This window comes from Ursus americanus, chromosome 2, assembly GCF_024610735.1.
Source record: "Ursus americanus isolate L20-20 chromosome 2, mUrsAme1.1.p, whole genome shotgun sequence".
NCBI lineage: Eukaryota > Metazoa > Chordata > Mammalia > Carnivora > Ursidae > Ursus > Ursus americanus.
In genome coordinates this window covers 791,847-808,185 of record NC_142128.1, presented here as the reverse complement: position 1 = coordinate 808,185, position 16,339 = coordinate 791,847, and the positions used below count along the sequence as shown (strand labels likewise).

At 59.2% G+C, this 16,339-nt stretch overlaps 1 protein-coding gene and 1 long non-coding RNA gene across 6 annotated transcripts in view; both read left to right on the top strand.

Annotated features, from left to right (window-relative positions):
* CHLSN (cholesin) overlaps positions 1-16,339 on the top strand; it is a 126,609-nt gene that overhangs the window by 95,679 nt on the left and 14,591 nt on the right. The window lies entirely within an intron of this gene.
* On the top strand, positions 6-6,628 carry LOC148110452 (uncharacterized). The gene is made up of 2 exons (XR_015726587.1): positions 6-1,477; positions 5,726-6,628. It is a non-coding gene; the product is annotated as an uncharacterized LOC148110452 (long non-coding RNA).

Here is a 16,339-nt window from a genome sequence, read left to right as displayed (position 1 = left end):
TGAGAACACTGAGCACGGAGGCTGTCCCCACCCTGCCCTCTGCCTTCCCCTCCGTCTATCCGTCCATCCGGCGCTGGCACAGGCCTCTGCAGTCCCTGTGTGCCTGCCCCCATCCTCACTGTTGAGCAAACCTCTGTGGATCAGCCTGTGCCTAGCGGTGAAATGACCAAGAGGAAAACCACAGAAGGAATCTGTCTTGGCTCTGGGACCTTAGAGATCCTTATCGGGCTGGGAAGCTGGGACACCCACACCCAAAGCGGGAAGCCCACACCCACCACCCGGCACACGGTGGGTGAATGGAGAAACGGCTTCTAGAGCTGTCCCAGCAGCCAGAGTACAGAGTGTCCTGGGATGCCTGGCCTCTGACCTTTGCCAGAGTGGTGGTTGAGACGCCCTCTGCTCCTATCCCCAACCAGCCCTGCCACCAGAGTCTCCAACAGGCCCCTGGGTGGATTCGGAAGGCTCTTAGCTGCCCGAGTGTCATTTTTTCTCGCATCCTAAGATTCGTTTGCAGTCTTACAGGAGGGAACACATGCTCGAGAAGAGATTTAGGGGTTCACGTGGTGAGGGAAAAGCTTTGTGATGCATTTCTTCAGTGGGTCTCTGTTGAGTACTTGCGATTGGGTGGGAAATGTCCTAAGCCCTACCCTTGCGGAGCTCCTGGTTCGAGGGGACTAGATGTTAGTCGGAGGGCTGCAGCGGCTTTTCTGTCACCACTCTGAGAAGGGCTGCGGGGCCGTGGAGAGTGCTCAGGAGGTGAAGCGGAGGTTTCTCTGAAACTGAGGATGACTTGGGATCTGAAGTGAAGAGGATTAGTCATGAGGCTCCAGGCAAAGGGAAGAGCTTATGCAAAGGCCCTGGGGAGGAGACAGCAGGCCAGGTTCAAAGAACCCAAGGGTGCTGCAAGTGGTGGAGATGGAATGGGGCCAGCACGTGGGACCAAAGCCTGCCAGTCCGGTGGGGGTCCATATTGTGGGTGGACAAATGGGGAGCAACTGGGAGCGCTGCAGCAGTGGCTTTCCTGTCGGGAGCAGCCGGGAGCAGGGCCTGGAAATAGGCAGACCCCTGAGCGTGGGCTCTGTCTGTGCCACTTGGTGGCCCAGCTGTGGACCGAGAAGCTGCCCTGAGTCGCCATTCCTCTTCTGAGCAGCCTCGTTATATAAGGAACCTGGCGCAGCGCGCACCTCGACTGGGGCTGGGGCTGGGGTTGAGGTCCGAGCCCACCTGCGGCGGGAGCCGGCCCTGTCCACCGCCTGGAGCCACGCCCACACGCTGGGCCCTCCCCCGCCGGGGTCCCGCCCACCATCCGGAGCCACGCCCACACGCTGGGTCCGCACAAGCCGAGCGCCCGCGCGCTTGCGTCACCGCCCGGCCGGCTGGATCCGGTTCCAGCCGAGCCGGGCCGGCCTGACATGCGCAGTACGCGGGCGCTGCGGCCGGGCGGGCCCCGGGCACACTGACGGCCCGGGACGCGGAGGTCAGTGCGCCGAGCCCGGGAGCACGGCCGAGTGGGTGTGGGGGGGGCGGCATCTGCCCGACCCGAGCGCGCGGAGGGCGGGGCGTGCCCGGTTCGGCGGGTGCTTGGGGGGGGTGCGGCCCGGGAAGACCCCGGACCCCAGTAAGGTGGTTCACCGTGAGGGCGGGGTGCCCTTCCCCCATGGGGTCGGGCGCGGGTGGGCCCACGCCGCTGCAGGGGTCACGTCGTCCTGGGAGCCCCGCCCGGCGACCTGGGGCCCCGGAGCGCCCTGCTCCCCAGCCTACGCGTTTTGCACGGTGAGGATGGGGCCCCAAGCTGTGTCCTGCAGCGGCGGGGGGGAGGGGTTAGTCGTTGGGGGGCTCCGAGCTGTGTTCTGCACCGGGGAGAGATCGGGGAAGGGGGGAGCTCCGAACTGTGTCCTGTACCGGGGGGAGGGGTGGACGGGGGTGGTCTTCGAGTTGTGTCCTGCTCTGGAGGGGGAAGGGGGGGCATGGGGGAGACTCTGAGCTGTACTCTTAGCAGCTCCTACTTGGGGAAGCCTTCTGAGTTCCGCCGACCCTCTTGCCGCTTCAGAGAGCTGGGTTCTAGTCTCAACCCTAGGCCATGTGACCCAACACGAGTCCCTTGGCTCACCACCCCGTGTTTGTAAAACTGGGGAGTGGTCTAAACCGTGTCCCTACTCTGCACCCTGGGATTCACCTGTCCTTACCCTCTTCTCTCCTGGCATGGGTGGTGTTCTCTGCCTGGGACAGATCTTCAAGGCTTTTGTAGCCCAAGGCAGCCTTACTTTTGCAAGGCCCACCCACACGTAGCACAGCATGGTTTGGGGGAGGAAAACTAACAGGGTATAATACTGTTTTGCTTGTGAAATTATTTGGCTGTAACTCATTATTTGGGGTGTGATTTTTCGCTGTACATTCAGGAATTCTTGCAAAGTGAGAAAAACCTAACCCACGTTTCCAAATGTGATGAAATTATTTTGAAAATTATATTTAACAGTTGATGGAATTGATTTAATGATAGACTGTAAACATTCAGTGGAGCATTTGTTTTGATTTTGCTGTTTTGTCTTGGAGCCAATAACATGTTTTGGTTTTTTTCCCGTAGCTCAGATCTTTTGCGGGTCCTGAACAACCCACAGGGCCCAGAAGGCAACGGGGCCCCTGAGAGGAGGATTTAGATCAAATTGCCCTGTTCACTTTGTGCCCAAAGGCTCAGCCGTCTCCTCTTCCTCAGGGCACAAAAGCTGCTGAGGGAGAATACGGTCCAGAGACCGAAAACGTACTGAGAAGTCTTGTGCGGAACTGTAGGTTTTTCCTTGAGAGACGGAGCCAGTGCTTCCTCCCGCGGTCGTCCTCGGGGAGCTTGCCCTCCGGGCTTGCTCCCACAGCCCTGGACAGAGGTGGGAGGGAGATGTTTCTGCAGTTGTGTAGTATGCTTTCAAACATCCAGAATCTGATTTTTGTTAATGTGTGGCGAGGTCAGCACAGCCAGATTAGGAGCAAGTGTCAGCTGATTTTCCGGAAGTTGTGGAGAAGTATAGTTTGAGTGTATTAAATGCTATCTCTAGACTCATTTACAACTCTTATACTTAATATTCGGCATGGCTCTGCCGGTCCTGGCCATCAGCCTGCCAGAGTGGCGTTTCCAGATTAAACACAACGTGCAGCCTTCCCATTCCTGGCCAGTCCCACGTTTCCGGAAATGAAAGGAAGGCGGATTGCGAGTTCGCTAGGAAGAAGGTGGGCGTGGCTGGGGGCCTGCTGTGAACAGTCGGCAGGATTGCACATGTGACCTTTGCCTTCCAGTGGAGCACTCGTGCCTAGAAGCCATAGCTGTGACATTCCCCATGAGACTGTTGATCATGCCCAGTGCGGCTGGGCTCCACGCCTGCGCTGGCCCACTGGTAGCGAGAAAAACATTACAGAGTCCAAATTATGAGTTCCCTAAAATCGTACGAGGGCCCAGTCCCCCAGTTGGGGCAGTCGTCCTCGTGGATGACAAAGGTCATACCTAAGGGAGTCAATCCAAGGCAGCAAGGGGTGGCAGGGGAAGGGTGGCCCTCTGGGCCTGGAGGTCCAGGAAGACCCAGTAAGGTCCCTGCCTCGGCTGAGCGGTTAGCCTTTCCCTTTAGGGGGTTGGTGCCCATGCCTTCTCTGTGTGGCTGTGAAGTGCTGGGGGTCCGCCTGGCCCACCGCTGTTTCCTCAGCCTGCCTGGTGGGAGGCTTGGCAAGGAGGGCCCCTTGCAGCCTTGTTGGGGACTCTGCCTGCTCTCAGAAGGCCCTAAGACAGTGTGTTAGAGCAGGTAAACCCCCTTTGCCGTAAATGCCCAGTGAGAAGAAACACCCCTCGACTCGACAGGGAGGCAGGGGAGGCCCCATTTACCAGCTTCATTCTCTGTGGACTTGACGTTCTGATGAAGAATGTGGAGTCTTGCCTGTCCTCATGCCTCCTTTGCTATGTGGTGTGTGATCTCGTTGCCCTGAAGCCTGTGGTGTGTGATCTCGTTGCCCTGAAGACTGCCCCTGAGCTTCTCCACAGCCTGTGAACACGTCAGCCCTGGTATGCTCTGCCAGTCTGTGGGGACACTCAAAGTTGACATGTGTGTGTCCTGTGAGTTGTGCCCCTGCTCCCCTGACCTCCCACCTCTGCTGCCAGAGTTGGCGTTCTCCTGGTCGCCATCAGCAATTCCTTCCCCCATGGCCATTCCTGTCCCTGCTGCCGGCGTCCGCAGGCTTAGAGGCAGAGCCAGGCTCAGCCTGTTCACACGTTGTCCCTCTGTCCCCACCTAGGGCTTCTTGAGCACAGGGCTGCTCTTCACCTCTGTCCCCGGGAGCCTGGCTTGTGGTTTGCTTTGGATGGCTGCCACAGGTGGTGCTCTGGTAGCGGCAGTACTGAGATCGCCCACATTCCACGTTGAACCGAAATGGGCGGCAGGCCCTGCACCCTCCATTGACGGTGCTGACTTAACCTGTGCCTGGGCAGGGTCGTCCCACCACATCTGCTGAGGGGCGGCTTGTTGGAGTCTCTGCCCGTCAGGACTCTGTGCAGCAGAGACAGGGCTGGCTGCTGACTGGTTTCCTCTGGCTTATAAGGTAAAAGGAGGACCGTGTCACTGATGTCTGCCAGGTGACTCTCCCCGTCGGTCACCAGTCGCTGTGGGCACCATCTGCACACCTCCTTCTCTGTCACAGGAACGTGGAGATTAGTCCACCCCCGTCTCCCCCAAAACCCTAGCCTGTCTGCTCCTCCTGTCCATCCCTGTGTCTGCCTCCACTAGAGAATGGGCCCTCCAAGGACAGGGCTGGACATGCTGACTGTGGATGGATGGACAGACCCGCTGTGAAATGGTAAATGTGTCCTAAATAAAAGAAGTGATTTGTAGTATTAGAGGACTTTGTTTCCAGAAACCTAATTTGACCTTTGTAAAGATCCCACCGCAAGGCTGGAGGTTCCCTCTCTCTGCAGGAACCCGTGGTGTCAAGTCTTGGGCGTGGGCCTGGGCAGAGGCGCTCTCCTTGGCTGGCTCGGAACCACCCTGTCTCCAAAGCACCCGATAAGCCAGTCCCAGCTTCTCAGGCTGAAAGCTCTGTGGGACCGTTAAACAGCTTTCGTGGGGCTGCTCATCTCTCACCTGGCTCCTGGGCCCCCATCTGTACACCTGTGTGTCTTCGGTGCATGTTGGTCTCTAGCAGACTTCCCCCTCACACCACAAACTCCCGTTTCTGGCCTGGGCTTAAAAGAAGCAGCAGAGAAGCTGGGCCTCCCGGCACTCACGACCCATGCTGGTCTCCCGGCTCTGGGCTGTCGGGTACACACGGCCTGCCCAGCCTGAAGCTGTGCCGTGCGGCCAGGGAGGTGGCCCTGTGGCCCTGGCCCCCACAAGCTGAGACTGGGAGTCAGGTCCCACTGGCAGGCCAGGTCCTAGGGTTTGGAGAATGTTGGTGTGGGAGACCCTCCCCAGACTTCATCCCTCGATTCCTCATCTCCTCAGAGTTGCGTTGGGATCCTGGAGTCTTTGACGTGTGTGCCTGCGTGTATGTTTCTGGGAAGAGGGTCCAGCTCTGCGGCTGGGTGGATTTAGATGGGGAGGAGCCTGGCTGTTCCACCGCTCCAGGGCATGTGGTGGCGGACCCCTAGGCTTGGGGAGCCAGGCTTAGGCTGGGGTTACGTTCCGAACCCCAGTTTTCAAATTCTGAACCTGAAATTTAAAAAAAATAACTTTTCGCTGTCTCTACTCACGTTTAGCATCACCTTCCACGTAAATGTCGGCGGCAGAGCACAGTGGCTTTGGCAGGACCTGCGGAGGGCACAGGCGCGTCCTGGCACATGACAGGTAGAGAGACCTCTCACCTGTGCTCGGCTGCACTGCCCGGTGCAGGGTCTGTCAGACCTGCTGCAGATGCGCTCACGAGGCGCGGTTGGTGTCAGCGCTGGTAACGGTTTCTGTCGTGGGTGTTGCGTCTTGTGTTTGGAAGCCGCCTGAGAGGGTCCGCAGGCCCCAGCACCAGCGTAGCCATCTGGATCCAGGAGCTGAGCTCTGTGAGGAGCCTCCACCGCCCGGAACAGCTGCTCTGGCCGCCGCTCTCCCTGTCCTCCAGGAGCTCACTTACATCCGGCCGTGAGCTCCTCGAGGCCAGAGCCCGCGTCTGCCTCCGCTCAGCACCAGCCCGAGACCCCAGAGGGCATCACGCCCACCACGCGCGCGCAGGGCCACGCGTCTCCCCTTTGACGGCAGCTTCCCCAGTTGTCAGTGTGCACGTTTTCTGAAGTTGTTAATCCGGATACTGCAAACAATGGAACGGAGAAATTGTCCCACTCATGCGGGGGCAAGGGATGGACTACTCTACACGTTAACTTAGGCAGCTGTGTTAGGGTGGTAAGAGAGAGTTTGGGGAAATGGGCCGTACAAGGGTGCGGCGGTTCATCCCCGCACATTTTGTATCCTTGGCTCTAACTGGAGTCTGCTCGGTGTTGCTGTGAGTTTCTGGTTCCTGGAAAGGCTTGATGATCCTGGCTGCAGCCTTGGCGCTAGTTCCTCGGGCTGTGTCACTGAGGAACCCAGGAAGGGGGGACGCGGGGGGTCTGTATTGCCTCTAACAGCTGCACGTGTCTGCTCATTTCAGAATAAAACATTGCATTGAAAAATTAGAGGAAACATTCCCTGTCTTGTTCTTCAGTGTTTCTAGAAAAGGAAAAGGTAATTTGTTACCGTAAGTTAGCCTCCGGAATTTTCGTTAACGGGTAATGAGTCTAATGATTCAGGTTGTCTCTGAGCTGGGACAGAATTTCCAGTGGTGCCATGGGCGAGGCATGGGCTTCCTGCCTGCCCACCCAGCTCCGAGGTGCAGAACCAGAAGGAAGAGGGGCTCCGTCGTGGGGAGGCCTGCAAGCTGGAGCCAGCTTCCTGTTTCTGCTGCTCCCTGAACCCCCGTCTCCAGAGCCCCTTCTGGACCCTGGACTCTGGGCTGTGGAACAGTTGGCTTCAGGGTGCCAGACCCCACTGTGGCTTTGGAGGCCACCTGTGCTGAAGGTGTTGCTTGGAGCATTCTCGGCAGTTCACGGACAGCTGTGGTTCTCGTGGTTCAGGATCCACACCGATGTGGCGCGGGCGGGGTTCTGTCTGCATCTGTACGCGGAGGGAGTGGTGCCTCCCTTGCTACCCATGCCTGCAGGGGCAGAGAAGGAAGGGTAGGAGGCTCCCTGGCTCGTGCCTCCCAACCCCTCCAGTCACGGTCACCTTCATCCCAATCCCCAGCCCCTGTGTGAGGGCGTCCCTGACAGCAGGCCCCCTGCTTCAGGCTCACACCTGACCGTTCTTTTTACTGCTGGGTGTTCTAACGCACTGACTGTCGGGTGGTCAGTTGATGGGTTTTGCCAGGTGACAAGTGGGTGAGGGCGCTGCTGTAATTGAGCCGGCGGTGGTGTCCTCCCGTGTGAGGGCAGGCAGCGAGTAACAGCACTGTCGGATGGCCTGGGGTCCATCAATGAACACCCAGCACAAATCCTGCTCTCGGGGGTCTGTTGTCTGAAGTGGCCTGACTGCACTCCCTGTGCTCCTGGTTCCAGCCCCAGGCCCCGTGCCAGAGCAGCCCCTCCAGCCGCTGATTGCACTTCCTAGGTGAGGAAAGGATCCCGGACCCCAGACTGTCTTCTGATGCTTTTTAAAACCATTTGTAGTAGTTTAGTTCTGCCACCACGATGAACAGATTGGTGGGGAGGGTCCCCTGCCCGTCAGTCCCTGAGCAGGTGTTGCCCCTCCCGACCCTGGTGGCAGCTTTGCCGGCATCGGGCATCAAGACCGTGCGAGTGGCTTCACCTCCCCTGAGAGCTGCTTCCGGCCGCTCCCTGGCCGAGTGGGGCCCACGTGTGCTGGTCTACACTTCCCCTCTTCAGAGGTGCCAGCAGGCCCACTGGGGCCTGGGTGAGCTTGGGCGGGTGGGGGGCGTCTTGCTCTCACACATCCTGCTTGGGGCACGGACTGCACGGAAGTGGTCTTGGGAACCACTTGGGGTTTATGACAATTCTGGGCTCTCTCCGGAGCCAACCCAGTGGCTGCGTCTTCAGTCGTGGTCGGGGGAGGAGCAGATCCCATGACAGCACTGGGCCTGCCCACTTGTCTCTGCTCGGGGTGGCACTGTTTTTAAGTTTAGTTTGTTTTAGTAATCTCTACACCCAATGTGGGGCTTGAACTCGTGACCCTGAGATCAAGAGTCACATGCTTTTCCATGGGAGCCAGAGCTGGGTGTAGGTGAGGTGGGGTGGCTGGGTGGGAAGTTCTTCCCCAGGGCTGCCCCACTTCCCTTTCATGTGGGGGCTGGGGCCTTGTCAGGTGACCCCACAATGGGAATGTGGAGTACCTTTCTTTTTTTTTTTTTTTTTTAAAGATTTTTTATTTATTTATTTGACAGAGATAGAGACAGCTAGCGAGAGGGGGAACACAAGCAGGGGGAGTGGGAGAGGAAGAAGCAGGCTCATAGAGGAGGAGCCTGACATGGGGCTCGAACCCGGAACGCCGGGAACACGCCCTGAGCCAAAGGCAGACGCTTAACCGCTGTGCCACCCAGGCGCCCCTGGAGTACCTTTCTATATCATGATCTGTGCTCATTCCTGAAGCAGGAGGAGGCCCGGTGAAGGCAGGACACTGTGCAGAAAACAGTACAGACATGACGGGCCAAGGAACGTCCCTGGGAAGAAGTGGCCGTGGGCTTGTGCTGTGGGCTGGCCCACCCCCTGAGGCGGATGGAGGAATGGAGCAGGAGACACGACCCCTGGGCCCAGGCAGTTCTGATGTCTCCTCAGTGGAAAGAAACCAAGGCTGGGGGGTGGACACTCTGAGCGCCCGGAGCAAGCTGCTCTGCTGTAGCCAGTGGACGCGCTCCGTCTCTGAACGTCGGCCCCGTGGTGAGGAAGGGGAGTGGGCAGGACTCAGTCCAGGTTGTGTCACTGGCCTGCTGGGTGAGCTCAGGCACTTCCCGCCCCCTCCCCAGGCCTTGCCTGCACACCTGTCCCTGGGGAGGTGGGTCATTGTCCGTCACAGACACCATCCCGGGAATGCTGCTTCCCCCCGGGGAGGCAGACCCTCCGGATTCCTGCAGCGCACACCACGTGCCTCCCCTGCCGCGTGCCCTGTTGGCTCACAGGTCCTGGGAGAGGCAGAGGGTCCCTGCCCCACGGGTGGGGCAGCTCGGTCTGAAGGGACGGAGCTAGTAGGGAGGGCGCAGGCCCCGTGGTGGGAGTGGGGGGGCTGTCCTGGAGGGTGAGGGGTGCCCCTCGTCCACGGGCCCAGGGCACAGGTGCCGGCAGCCTCCTGCCTTCCTGATGCCACACGAGGCCCAGCTGGAGGGTTGCCTTTGCCCTCAGCCTGCTTTCTGGTGTGTGGTGAGCACTGTGCTCCTGTCTGACCGGGGCCAGTGTGGCCTCTGCTCTGGGCCCCGGGTTCGCCTTGCCCTTCCTGCCATCAGCTGTGGCGAGAGGTCTGTGCACGTGGGCTGGGTTCTCCCCACAAGCCACCGTAGCATGTAAACCTGTCAGCACGAGCCACGTTTTCTATTTCGTAGGGAGCAGGAGCCCCCCAGATGGAGACCCCAGTTGGGCAGCTGCTGAGCCCCAGACTACCTCCCTGCCCCCGATCTCTCCCAAGCTCTTGATGAGCAGCCGCTCCTGGGGACTGCTGCCTAGAGCTTGTCCGGAGCTTGCAGAGGAAGCTCGTCCTGAGCCAGGACATGGCTCCGGGCTCAACTCCTCTGCTAGGGCTGACAAGTGGAGACGGGCCAGGTGGAGGCTTGTACATGTGCCTGGGGCTAGTCCTGTGGTTTTAGATGCCCGTATAAAGTCGACAGCTCGTAAAGTTGAACCGAGGAGGAACTGGGGCAGCGTCTAAGCCCAGCCTTCTGGACCCTTGTCAGCTCTTGGTGCAGCCCCTGCCTCCCTCTGAGACCTGGTCCTGGTGGTTCAGGAGCCAGAACCCCCCTCCTGGGCAGACATCTCTGCCCTTCATGACCCTCCTCCAGACCCACCACAGACTGTCCTCTGCTGTTCCCCATCTGTACAGACCTCTGTGTGCGGGCTCGGGGAGATGAGCTCTGCCAAACCCCAGAGCTCTCTGCAAATGTCAGTCGTTGAAAGTAGTGAATGCCGTGGGAGGCGAGGCGGCCGCGTATGCACGGTGCCTGTGGAGACGGAGCCTTCCGGCTGGCCCACAGGTGCAAGCGTTGGGCCTTGCAGGGTGGAAACTCCCAGCAGCACTGGGAGCCTGGGAAGACCTGTCCTGTCACGTGTCGCTGCCGGCTGCCCTGGGCCAGACCTGGGGGTGGCCATGTGGGAGTCCTGGAGATGCGGCCCCATCCAGACAGAGATGTGCTCTGAGTGTCCTGCCCACAGCGATTGCAAAGACTTGACGTGAGAAATAAGGACGCAGAATTCCATTACCACTTTTATACTGCTTCTGCGCGGCCGTGAGGACATCGTGTTTCGGTGGTGCTGGGCTGCTGCAGGCCTGGGCTCCCACTTTCTGCCTGATGGTACCTGCCCAGGCCCAGGCTGCGAGTCCCAGGGGCCTGAGCCCCCTGCCTGGTGGAGCTGTGGGGTGAGCAGAGAGAGCACCCCACAGCAAGGGGGTGTGCGCACATTTCAGTGTCTGGCCTGGGGGACCATGAGGATGGCCGATAGTGAAGAGTTTGGAGTCTTTATCTAAATTTGGCTGCGTTCTAGATTCTTTTTTTCCTGCTGGAGTTACGTTTCCTTTCGCCACGTTCTGAAAAAATTGTGTACAATGTGTCCACCAGATGTCAGGAGGCATTACTCTACCATGTAGACAGGCAGAGAGAAGGTTCCGGAGCCCAAGGAGAAGCCTTCATCCCCTCCCCCAGAGCTGCTCTAATGCTGATCGAATTTTGGGTTTCCATCCATGATCTCAGGGAGGAAAAACAGTTTCCCTTGCTTTACAAAACCTCGTAAGCATTGAGTCTAGTGTCTCCTGTTTTCCAAGTGGGAAAATCCAGAAGATGGCTGGTTTGTCCCGACTCTCCTCTGCAGCCGGTGGCAGGGCCACGCCGACCCATGAGGAGTGTTCTCTGTCACCCTCGGTCTTCGCCACGTCGTCGGACTTCAGCAGCTCCTGGCCCATCCTGGGCTCTGGCCACTGCTGTGCCACGGCCTGGGCTAGCCACTCTGCCCATGCGGACAGGAAGACCTCCTTCTTTCCCAGCTCCTTGTGTAAAGAGGAGTACTTGATCTTCACTCCCGGGTGCTCTGGGAAAGATAAGGGCCTTGTCTCTGGGACACAGAGAGCTGCTGTCGACCCTCAACCCTCGTGGAGCCTGAGCGAAGGTCGGAGGGTATGGCTGCATGGCTGGGGCCGGGGCAAGCCTCCCCTCAGGCCCTGAGGTTCAGAGCAATCCACATTTCAACCAGGGCAGTTGCCATGCTCGGGAGCAGGTGCAGACAAGTGACAAGGCCCAGTGGTGCGTGGCCAGCGTGCAGGTCACAGCCCACGTCCCCTGGCGTGCACTGCCTGTGTGTATGTCAGACTCCTCCCCTGAGTCTCTCATTTGGCAGAAAGCCCGCACTGGACAGTCCGGCTCAAACTGGACACTGGTGCGAGGTTGTGGGAGGGGACTTATCAGCTGACGCCATGGACGCTGCCCCTGGACAGCCCCAGTTTCCAGAGAAGGGACGGGGGACGATGCCAGGGGTCCATTGCGCTGCGGCACATGACGCCGCTCACCATGATCCCGTTCTCGGGGTGGCTGCAGGCGCGAGCGTGGGTCTGTGTGGCCCAGGTTCTGTGGTCAGCTCGGTCTGAAATGGGTAGTCTTCATTCACACCGTGATGGCTCGTCCTCAGCTGTGCCCTGTCACCCCACGTCTCCGGCGTGTGCCACGGCGCCTGGGACAGAGGGGTCCGCAGGGCTGTCCACCCACAAAGCCACACAGAACAGCAGAAAGCTTCACCCCAAGGGCCTGACACCACGGTCAGGGTGCAGAGGGGGCCCCAGAAGAGGGAAAGTGGCACATTAAGCAGACTCCTGTGGGCTTCGCGCCTTGTAAACGCATACCGTTCCTGCTGTGGTTTCACCAGAAAGAGCCGACACAAAGGTGTGAAATGGACCTCCCGTGAGCTTGGTGTCGTGTGTGCTGAAAGCCCTTACCAAGATAGTGGACGACGGCCAGGCACCTTGGGAAGGTGACAGCAAAGCAGACACTGTGCCTCCAGCGTGTCCAGATGGCCCCAAGAACACAAGAGTGAGACTAGGTCAGCAGGGGTCCGGGCTGAAGTTGGGCCCCCACTGGAGACAGGGGTCTGTGCTCTTAGTAGAACCGGAAACATGGCAGCATGTCAGCCGCATGTTTTAGGTCTTCAGGTACTTGCGGGGGTGACTTTGCGGCTCTGCCCCCACACAGCGGCCCCAGAGCAGGCAGAGAGGCCAAGGAACCCACGTGCATCTGCCCACCTCCTCTGGGGAGACTGGCTTCCGCATGCCCCCAGGCCACAGTGCTGTCCCTCTCTACAGGGGAAGCCGTGGCCTTCTGGGACACCTTACTCAGGTACGTACTCAGGGCCACCCCCGAAGGGAGACCGCAGAGAGATGGCACCTCGAGGCCCGCATGGTGCTGTGGGCAGTCCTCCGTCCCGTCCCTGCTTGGCCCTGAACTAGCCCTGGGCTGCCGCAGGTAATGGTTGCACATGGTGGGCCAAGATGACAGGTGTTCAGAGCCGCTGGGCTGGTGTAGCCACGGGGCTTGCGTACAGCCAGGGGGCCTCCTCTCCCTGTGCCCTTCCCCGCACCGCACTCTGCCTGCTGCCACAGCACACCTGGCAGGTGCGGGTGTGCAGCTGTGACTGTGTGCCCAAGAGTGTGTGCCTGCCGGGGAAGGAGGGTGTCCCAGCAGACAGGGTGGTCAAGACCCCTGTCCCTCGAGTCCACATGGGGTCCTCCCTGGCTCCTGGATCTGCCTTCTTTCTTAGAGGCTCTGCTCCCCGAGTCTGGAGGGAAGGAAGGTCCCCCCGTGTGGGTGGGAACAGGACACCCTAACAACTGCTGGCTGTTGTCGAGTCGTGTGCAGGACGGCAGTCCTCTGTGTCTTCTGGTGGCCCCAACCCCCGGCCCGGACCTGAGACTCCGGCATCCGTCCCTGAACCTCTGTGCCTTCTGGTGGCCCTGACTCCTGGTCCCGGAACCGAGACTCTGGCATCTGTCTCTGAATCTTGGAGTTGATCGTGCCCCAGAGGTGGTGTCACCCTGCTGTCATGCCGGCAGGGACCACACACGTGCCAGCAGCTTCCATGCCTGCAGTGGCCCAATCTGTCCCTCCTCTAAGGCTCAAGGGGACCAGGGGAGCCTCAGAGGCCACTTTCCTGCCTGCTGTGAGACCAGGCAGCCTTAGACAAGGGCTCTGGCCAGGCCGTTTCTGGGGCTGGCAACACATGGGGGGCACCGCTGTCCTTCCAGAGCATTTCTCAGGGCCCCATAGCTGCCCCTACCCCAAAGGCCGCCTGCTCCCCAGGCCCCGGGACCCCACTGCATCGCTGGGCTGCTGTACTGGGCGCAGGGGAGGGGCTGGCCTGGGGATGGATTGGGGGTTCTGAGGGGCTGGGACAGGAGTGAGACCCCTGCCCGGCCCGAGGTGCCAGCTGCTTAAGCCAAGGGTACAGGACTGAGAAGCAGGTTCACGCGGCCTCTGTTTCCCATCAGCGGCTTAGACTGGATCCCCCCAAGAGCAGAGTGGCAGATCAGGCACAGGAAGCCGATTTGGAGACGTGGCCGCAGGAGCCTCAGCACAGCCCTGGAGGAATGGTCACCACCGCCCCCCCCCCAGGCCTGGCCCCAGTGCCGTCAGGGAAATGAACTGGAGGTGCAGGGCCTCGTGTGCCTGGCCCCCAGTGGCCGGTGTCGGCATGGCAGCCGCCCAGGGGTCCCATCTGTGTGGTTCTCCCCACGGGAAAGCCTGGGGTGAAGGGAGACGGGCCCAGTGCCAACAGTACCTGTGACCCTCCCGGGAGGTCGGATATTCACCAGAGGGAGAGAAACATCTCGCGGGCTATCCGCCCCATCCCACGCCGACACGGTGGCTTGAGCCCGCAACACCTCCCCCTTCCTGGAGGATTTTTGTGGGTTCTCCTGTTTGGGCCTTTGGTGTCTGCAGGGGAGCCCGTGCTCTGTGACCGAGTCCCGTGCCCGGAGAGGCTCCTTTCCTGGATCCAAAAAAATGCCCAGCCTGTCCTTCGAGCCTGCTGCCCGCAGATGGTGTCTGAGGGGTTTCTGCCTGGGTAGTCGTGCTAATCTTTCCAAACCAAAGTCGTGCCATTTCTCCCCGTGTCTCTTGCCAGCAGTGATCAGGGTAAAACGGGTATTTCGTGCACTTGTGTTTTCTCAAACACAGTCAACTTTTCTATCAGAAGTCCCCTGTATTTGCTTCGGTTAATTAACTCCACCCTCCAGTCTGTGGGGCTTTCGGTTTTGTTTTCAGTACATTTAACGCGTGTAGTCAGTGTTTTCGTTACCCTGGAAGCTGGTAAGGATTTAATTTTTAAATGAGTTCTAATCACATGAGCGCTACATAACTATTGTACACGAAAACATTTACGTTGAGACACACTGACACAACGTAGACGAAATTCAAGGTCCCGTCCGTTTGTCCTGCCCGAAGTTCTCCGTGCACGGTGTATTGTTTTTGTGCCTTTTGAAATGCAGCCCAGGACACGTCTCACTGAGAATGTGTTGCTGGAAGCTGGATTTCCCGTATTAGGAGACTCTGCGCCGTCCGAGCTGGAGCGCCAGAGGCTGTGGCCGCCGCCATCCAGTCATCTATCTTCGTTGAGTTGTGTGTTTGCACTGAGACCACAAGCTGTCAACTCCGCGTGTTTGTGACAAGCCAACAGGCAGCAGACGTGGGCGGCGGCAGCTGACCCCCGCGCGGTGGGTCGAGTCTGTGTTTTGGAAAAGGGTCCTGTTCACAGCGGTGGGTCTGCCACCACCCAGACCTCCCCTGGAGAGTGGGCCGGGCCTGCAGGGGCCTGGGACTGCGGCCCCTCCCCACCCCATGTCACTCTCTGAGGACCCTGCCTTCCCCTGAAGGTTTCTTCCCCAGAAGGGGCCCGGATAGGCTTTGGTTATTGGACTCCTGCCTTCCTTTTCAGATTTTTTGTGTTTACATAGGCTGTTCACAAGCCCTTGGGCAACCTTTAACCGGAGTAACTGTGGGAGGTGTTGGTGATGGTGGCAGGCGTGTCCAAACTGTTATTTGCTAATTAAAACCTAATTCTGCGGGGGCGCCTGGGTAGTGCAGTCGTTAAAGCGTCTGCCTTCGGCTCAGGGCGTGATCCCGACGTACGGGGATCGAGTCCCACATCGGGCTCCTCCACTAGGAGCCTGCTTCTTCCTCTCCCACTCCCCTGCTGTGTTCCCTCTCTTCGCTGGCTGTCTCTCTGTCACATAAATAAATAAAATCTTTAAAAAAAAATAAAAAATAAAATAAAACCTAATTCTGCAGAGGGTTATCAGATCAGTGGTAACTGGAGAAAGTTCATTCTCAATCAGAAGAAAATTGTATTAAGCTCCACCTCCAGGGATAGTCGTGTCACCGACGCTCGCGGACAGCAGCTGGCAGACACTGTCCTCTAGAAATGGTTTCACTTCCCGTGGTGTTCATGCTGGCCTCCCACTGCACAGGTGACACTGCGGGACGAAGGCAGCAGGAGGGCCCCACCCCGACGTGCTGCGGGGTCCCTGGGTCCAGCCAGTCCCTGTCTTGCTGTCTCCTCTCCTAGCGCCCACCGCGGCTGAGACAGCTCTCTGCCCCCTGCAGCCTGACTCCCTCACAGGGCACCATCCCATGATGGTAGCAGCCATGGGGCGTCACCCTGTCCAGGCCAGAACGGTCAGGACGCCCAGAGCAGAGACCAGGCGAGGCCCACAGCTGGCCCATCACCGCTGCCCCGCCAGGTCACAGCCCTGCACACCTGGGCCCCACTTCTTTATTTTCAAGCAATGCCGGCAAACTTTGTGTTTTTCACAAGTGATTGCTTGGGTTCGTGTGCTCCTCTCCTGGGCAAGGACCACAGCTGGGGGAGGGGTGACGGTCCGTCGCTCTGTCCGCTTTCCAGCAGTAGTGGTGGGAGAGGGGCTCTGGCTGCTTTCCCTGGAAGAGAACCAGAAAGGGCAGAGATGGATGCCCGCAGGCCTGTCTGAGTCTAGAGACAGGAAGGCTGGTCCAGCAGGGGGAGCGTCAGTCTTGGTCTCGAGGTCAGAGGTCTTGGGTCAGAGGTGCCAGCTTCTCCCCTTCTTCACACGCAGTGGTTGGTTTTGCCCACAGACTATGCATTGTTTAATTGAAACTGCCAGCATTTAACATTCAGGAG